Source organism: Salvia splendens, chromosome 11 (assembly GCF_004379255.2).
Source record: "Salvia splendens isolate huo1 chromosome 11, SspV2, whole genome shotgun sequence".
NCBI lineage: Eukaryota > Viridiplantae > Streptophyta > Magnoliopsida > Lamiales > Lamiaceae > Salvia > Salvia splendens.
This window is the reverse complement of record NC_056042.1, coordinates 20,502,409-20,510,767: the sequence shown is the minus strand read 5'-3', so window position 1 is coordinate 20,510,767 and position 8,359 is coordinate 20,502,409.

The window sequence follows — 8,359 nt, the reverse complement described above, 5'->3', positions numbered from 1 at the left end:
GAACCATTTTACTATTTTCTATCATTTTTCGTGAACGATAAGGAAAAAATGCGAGGAAGATTTTAAGAAGATGAGGATAGAGAAGATGAAATGAAGCTTCAAACACGAAAAAGGTGCGAGACAAGAAGAACTGATGCTAAGTGATGTAGCTATGCAACGACAAGAGATCATACTCGCGATGCAAATTAATATATAACATTATCTCGCATAATTTTGCTAAAAGTAGCAACACGATGGAGACGACCTTTATTGGAGGCAGAGAAGCACACAGATGATGAAAATGTTTTAAGAGAATGGTTGTTATAATATGCAAGAATATTAAGAAGATATGGCCTTTGACTGACTACAATTATTTTGTTATAATGACGTGATGAATATCAACTTGGAATCCACGGTTTCTTAGAACGATGTTACCATGTTCGGCCTCAGAAAGACGAGCGAACGAGTACGACCCTCGTAGCTAGAATGAACGATTTTAAATCAACAGTACTTACTTGGATTCTAAGTTCTTTTCGATACGTATTGAATAACTGTGAGCCCTTGTATATTTAAACACCTTGGTGGACTCATGCTTTGCAAGTAGTGCCCATTATTTCTTTTCCTATATCGAGTCATGACTCACTTTCATTTCTTGAAAATTGGTGCTTACCTTTGTATCTTTGGACATCTTGATTCGTCTTTCGTAAGGACAATATTTTGACCTTATGAGCTTCCGTCATTGAACTTCATTCCTAAAGTTGTTTGCAGTTATGACCTTCAGTATGATCACATCTCCCATACATGTTTCTTCAAATGATGGAATATTCTTCTTGGGACTTTTGTACACCTTTTTATTTCATAACTATGCATGTGGCTAGTTCTTTCTTGCAGAAGTGAAATTCTTTTTAGCTCAATTTCACTTCATATATTGTTTCATTCTCAATGATTTTTTTTTCTTTTCTGCAACACCAAGTTAAGGCTATCGTGTTCTCTTTTTCCTTAACGTGTTTGATCTAGCGGATTTTCCTAAAAAGTTCACTTCACGTTGGTTGCAAACCTATGAATCCATTGATGTGATTTCCTTATTCAATAGCATGATGTCGACGAACCATGATCAGTGCTACTTCATGACATATGTCTATGCTTTTAAACCCTCCCACGATTGATCATCTCATGTCATGACATGTTTGAGCCATCATTCATTGATGCCGAAATTTTGTAAATTTGATTTGACAATTAAAATATCTTATTTGGCAGCCTACTATGGAATTTGAGACTTAATTCAGTTTCATCATGTTTTCATGACCTATCTCATATTCTTTCGAGCTCTCATCAGAAGTAAATTCCCAAGCTCTATGGATTTTATTTGATACCGTTTAAACCATTTAAATCTCAGAATGGATGTGTTAAGTTCAATGGCTTTAGTCCTTGCTTTGTTTACAAACCAATTTTCTCAAGTTGGTGATGAGATTAAGAAGAGTCGAGCTAGAAATGTTGTTCTTGTTTTCTTGATCAATTCTGCAACTCTTTGTTGATTAAGACACTTTCAGCAGTGTTGCTACAAGTTTGAAATCAGTTTATATCCAAGTAAGACTGTTTGATCAATTTTCGAGTTCTTGATACTAGAATTGGAGGAAAGAGTGAGGTTGAGCTTTTCGAATGCACACGGGGGAATAAATTTCCATAATCAGAAATGCGTAAAAGTGATACACCAACTAGAGGCATCGATATAACCACGAACACGAGGTGTTAAATTTTTTTTTTTCAGCTTTTACATACCGCTAATAGCGAGTTGCTAAGGGATCGAACATTATGCTATACCTCTAGATATTGGATCTTGAGCAACCAAAATATGGTGAAAATGCGGGCGTGACGTCTCGCCGCGCTCAACAAGAGAGAAGGTAAAATGTTTTAAATGAGAAATGTTTATGCAAATGATGTTGGACGTGATGATGAATGGAGTATGATTGATGATAGTATGAGATGAGCAAATTTCGGGACGAAATTTGTGTTAAGGTGGGTAGAATGTAACGCCCGTACTTTTTATGGAAGATGACGCACGTAAATCGAGGAACGGTCGAAGGAATTATATTTGGAACAACACCAAATAGTATATTTTTTGTGTTGGGCGTTTTTAATCGTTGTGAAGACAAGATAACGAAATTTAATAAAGTTCCCGTGAATTTTTAATTGATGAAGGAAAATACAAAAAAATATATAAATGTATGGATTTATTTTGGACTTTCCAAAAATAAATTTGAAGTTCAATTATAAATAAGATAAATTAAATATAATCACTCTTTAAATCCATCAAGTGATAGTTTTAACTTGGGCTTGTAATTAATTGTTGATTCCTTTCTAGCCCAATTGAAATTAAATCTTTGAAGCCCAAGTAAGAAATTATTTTAGCTAAGCCCAATTTCTTTTCCTTTTCTCTTCTTTCTTCCTCCCCCCACGTCGGCGGTTCCTTCTTCCCCCACGATGACCGATCGGTTATTTTCCACCCCTCCATTTCCCTCCTCAATACCTACACCCTCCTCTAACCCACTCATCACTTTCACTTGACAAAAAAAGAGAGAAGAGAGAAGAAGGAGAAGCGGCGAAGCCGAGAGGAAGGAGGAAGAAGAAGAAGTTGGTTCCACCATTTTTTTGTTCAACCACCATCAAATTTAAGCTCTTGAGGTATACTATTCCTTCCATCCTCAAAGCATGAGTCGATTACTAGCTTTGCATACATGATATACACCCTTGTGCCATAGTTTTTCTACCATAATCAAACTAAGTAGAATTTAACGTAGAACCTTCCGAACGATCGCCGCGCGTAACCGAAACTTAGAAAGAACTTAGCTTTATGTTAATAACACGTGTTGCGAGTCTTTGCGGGGTGTTTTCGGGCGGGTTCGGAGTGGTTTCGGAGGAGGAGAAGTCACCGCCGGCGACGGGCAGCGGCGGACAGCCGCGCTCGACGTCCCCGGTGCGGATGACGGCTCCCGGTGGCGACGGCGGCAGCAGCAACGCGACGGGAGGCAGCAGCGGCCGGCGACTCCAGCTGGCAGCGACGCCGTGCGAAGTCCCTCCGTGGCAGCAGCTTCCCGGCGACCCTGCGACGGCGACGAGTGGAGGCGGCAAGGCAACGATGGCTTCACGACCTCCCGACGGTTCCAGCAGCGACGTCGTCGAGCCGGAGAGAGGGCGACGGCGGCGGCTGCTGTGTGGTGGCCGAGAAGGAGAAAGAAGCGGGGAGAGAGAAAGAAGAAAGAAGGGAGGAGAGAGAGGGAAGAGAGAGAGAGGGAATTAATCTTTTGGGCCATGTGTTTTTTTTAAAAGATTGGGCCTTGATTAATTAATTTGTTTGATGGGCCTTTTAATAATTAAATGGAAGCCTAATTAATTGTTGGGCTCACTTTTAATTTGTTGGAGCTTCCTAACTAAATTCTTGGAGGAATAAAGTGGCTAAGAAATTTAATTCCGGGCCAGTAATGGAGAGTTTAATCGGGGAAATTATTTAATTAATTTCCGGAAGACTTTTTGAAGAATGAATAATTTACCTAAGTATGAAATGATACTTTTTCAACGGTAAATAATTACAAAAAGTTAAGCATGCGCTTGAATAATTTTTTAGAAATTATTTCGACGACATGGAAAATACGAGGAGCCAACGGAGGAAAGAACGAGCGTAAGCGGCCGACCGGCGTCGCACGCGACGCCTTGGGCGGCCGCCGAATAATCGAAAATGCACGAAAACTGAGAAAACGAATTAAAAGATTTAATTAGAGTGCATGCATTCTAAAATGGTTTTTTTTCTTGTTACCGAGATTGATATGAATTTTATGTATTTTCCGAGAAGGTGGTTTGCACGCACGCTAAAAGTCAGAACGAGGAACTTTTTACGGAAATCCTAAGCTTTTGAGGTGGGCTTTATTACTTAAACTCTTTTATTTGAAATGATATGTTATGGTGAAATAAGGGCGGTTTAAAATAGTATGTCATGCCGTATTTTATGTTTTGAATTGCCTATCTGATTGTCTACTAGGATAATGTCCTACTAGACTTTGATGGTTAACGAATTCGGGTCTGACTAGGGAGTGAGTCCCTACTCGGACTAGTGCACTGATGGGGATCGTGAGCCGTCCTTTGTGGTCGGCCGGTCCAGTGATCGAGTTTGTGGCCACATTCTCGTTTCACATGATGGTTCAGATATGGTATATGATGGAGGATGATAATGATATGTGTCTGCAGACACCTTTTAAGGAATGATTTAGTGTTTCTCGGCCTTTTAAAGTAAAACCCGAGTTTCACTCAATGATGGCTGACATATCTTAACGATGAATGTATTCCGGGCATGAGTTCACTGAGTGCATCAAGTACTCAGCCCCTGCATATGTTTTCCCTATGTGCAGGTTGAGCGTGGACGGGGGACGGAGGATGTTGAGCATTGGACAGAGACAGTATTCAATAAATGATCCGGTTGCTATTGTGTCTTCATACATAGTAGTAGCTAACTCTCAAATGCTTCCGCTATGCCAAGTTTAGGAATTTTTTTGATTTCCTTTGAATTGTCAGACTATGTCATTCACGTTATGTACCTTCGGGATTTGGAACCCTGTTGATAAATGAAATTTCGTATTTCGATCGATATGTCGTACTTCTTTGATTGTTTCCCTTTCTTCCCCGCTTCTTAATTCCCCCACTAGTCACGATTCCCCGTGCTTCCTATCCTTAGGAAGCGCGGGCGTGACAGACAATCATCCTTCAAAGTCTTCCCCCTAGCTTCCAACAGTTCAAGCTCAACTTCGAGATGAACAAAAGGAATTACACCTTGGCAGAGTTGTTGACTGAACTTCAGTCGGTAGAGGACCTTATGGTCCAGGCTAAGGCGGTCTTGATGACTTCGGCACCTCGTTCCTCTGGCTTAAAGCCTAGCAAAGGAAAAAGGCAGGCACCGAACTCAGGACCGGCCATGATAGCTAAGGGAAAGAAGAAGAAGAGGGCTAACAAGAAGCCCACGGGGAAGTGTTTCAAGTGTGAAGAAAATGGGCATTGGAAGCCAGACTGTCCTAAACGGGGCAAGGCTACAGGTATGCACCAGGCTCTAGTTGTCGAGTCTTGTTTGACTTCGACATCAATTTGCACTTGGGTTATTGACACAGGAGCCACTAATCATATTTGTTTTGATCCTGACTTATTGCAGGTGACAAGGCGGCTACATGATCGTGAGATCAAAGTCCAGCTGGGCGACGCTACCAAAGTGGCGGCCGTTGCAGTGGGAGACATTTATTTGCGTTTTAGTAGTGATAGATTTTTGATTTTGAAGAATGTTTTGTTGATACATTCTTTTAGAAGAAATTTAATTTCAGTTTCTAAATTGGTTTTTGATGGATATTCGATTTCTTTTAATGACAACTGCGTTATTAAGAAAGATGGTTCTTATATCTGTCGTGGTATCATGGAAAACAATCTGTACACAATCACTTCTACACAGTTTAATAATCGCAAATCAGAACTCAATACAACATCGAAAATTTCAAAGAAATGAAAAGAACCTTCAAATTCAATGAACGAAATGTACTTGTGGCACCTTAGACTTGGTCATGCCAATGAAAGGAGGATCCATTCTCTTGTTTAACAAGATCTTATCAAAGGTCTAGAGGAGGAACCTTTTCATAAGTGTGAGTCATGCTTAGAAGGCAAGATGACCAAGAGGCCTTTTAAGGCTAAGGGCAATAGGTCCAAGGAAGTACTTGAGCTCGTTCATTCCGATGTATGTGGACCAATGTCAACTGAGGCAAGAGGTGGTTTTCGATACTTCATCACATTTATTGATGACTTCTCGAAAATTGGATATGTCTACTTGATGCGTCACAAGTCAGAGTCTTTTGACAAGTTTAAAGACTTTAAGACTCTTGTGGAGAAGTATCATGGGAAGAATATCAAATGCCTACGATCTGATCGTGGAGGCGAATACCTCAGTGCCGAATTTTTGGACTACTTATCGGAAGTGGGAATTCAATCCCAACTGACTGCGCCGGGCACGCCCCAGCAGAACGGTGTGGCTGAAAGAAGGAACAGGACCTTATTAAACATGGTTCGATCGATGATGAGTTATGCACGTCTGCCTATTTCATTTTGGGGACATGCCTTGCTTTCCGCAAGTCACATTTTAGACAATTTACCATCAAAATCCGTACCTGAAACTCCATATGAGTTGTGGATTGGGCGTAAGCCCAATCTAGCACATCTCAAGGTTTGGGGTTGCCCGGCTCATGTATTGGAAAAGGATCCAACTAAGCTAGGATCTAGGACGGAGGTATGTTTGTTTATAGGATACCCCAAAGGAACGAAAGGTTATGAATTCTTTAGTCTCCGAGATAAGAAAGTCATTGTGAGCACTCACGCGACATTCTTAGAGGAAGACTATGTAATGAATCATAAACCCAGCAGTGAAGTGGCTCTTGATGAGCTAACTTCAGTCACAAGTTCCATTAACCAAGAACAAGTACCAAGTGTACAAACAATTCCCGAAACTTCAACTTCTACTCAAAATATTGTAGTGCCGCGCCGCAGTGGGAGGGTCTCACATGAGCCCGACAGATACATTGGTTTGGGAGAATCTATGGATCACTCCTCGGACAGCAATGTATTAGATCCCTGGAACTTTGCAGAGGCGCAGGCAGATGTCGATCATTGCGAATGGTTAAAAGCAATGGATTCAGAACTACAATCTATGATAGACAAAGACGTCTACGATTTGTCCGTCCTACCCGAAGGTTGTACTGCCATTGGGAGCAAGTGGATATATAAACGTAAACGTGGACCCGATGGACGAGTTAAAGTCATTAAAGCAAGACTAGTGGCCAAGGGGTATACCCAAAAAGAAGGCATCGATTATGATGAGACCTTCTCCCCAGTGGCCATGCTCAAATCGATCCGGATACTGTTGTCTATTGCAGCTTATATGGATTGGGATGTATGGCAGATGGACGTTAAGACTGCATTTCTAAACGGTGGTCTTGAGGAGACCATCTACATGGAACAACCCGAAGGATATGCCATAAAGGGCAAAGAACACATGGTTTGGAAGCTTAAGAAGGCCATTTATGGCCTCAAGAAAGCATCCAGATCGTGGAACCAATGTTTCGATCAAACTGTTTGCAAGTTCGGATTCGAAAAGTGCCCAAGTGAAAGCTGCGTGTATAAGAAAGTTGATAAGGAGAATGTGGTGTTCTTAGTTTTATATGTAGATGACATTCTTCTAATTGGAAACAATAAAAAGATGTTGTCATCAGTTCGAACATGGTTATCAAACCAGTTTGAGATGAAGGATATGGGAGACGCGGGACACATCCTCGGGATCAAGGTTCTTCGGAATCGAGAGAAGAAGATGTTGTGCTTATCTCAAGAATCTTACATCCAAACAGTACTTAGTCGTTTTAGCATGCAGGACGCCAAGAAAGGTTTCTTACCTTTTAGACATGGCATCCATTTATCTCAAGAGATGTGCCCTAAAACGCCGTCTGAGATACAATCAATGAGAAAGATTCCATATGCTTCGGCAGTTGGAAGTCTCATGTATGCTATGCTTTGTACTAGACCAGATATTTGCTTTGCTGTTGGCATGGTGACAAGATATCAGTCGAATCCGGGCCAAGGACATTGGACTGCCGTAAAGAACATACTCAAGTACCTTAAACGGACTAAGGACTATGCTCTAGTTTACAATGCAGCCGAGCTCTGTCCTTTGGGATATACTGACTCATACTTTCAAGCTGATCAGGACTCGAGAAAATCTACTTCAGGATATGTGTTCACCTTAGGAGGTGGAGCCGTAATTTGGAAGAGTGTGAAGCAGAAATGCATCGCGGACTCGACCATGGAAGCCGAGTATGTGGCCGCATCAGAGGCTGCAAAAGAGGCTGTATGGTTCAAGAACTTCCTTATGGATTTAGGTGTGGTTTCGAATCTGCCCAAGAGCATCACTATTTATTGTGACAATTCTGGTGCTGTGGCAAACTCGAAAGAACCAAGAGCTCACAAAGCGAGCAAGCACATAGAGCGAAAGTATCATATCATTAGAGATATAGTGCAGAGAGGAGATATAAAAGTGGTCAAGATTGCGTCAGAGAACAACCTGGCAGATCCTTTTACAAAGGCTTTGGCGGTAAAACCGTTCAAGTGCCACGTTGAAGGGATGGGAGTTCGACTCATTCAAGACCTCAACTCGCTTTCAGTATAAGGGGGAGAAATTTAGACGTGACGTGTGCACTACTATTTTGTATACTCGAAAGTTGTTTTGAGTATAAGTGGGAGATTGTTAGGGTTTTGTATACTAGAAATCACCTTTCGAGTGATTCGATACTGTAAAACTCTAATGGTTATTTTC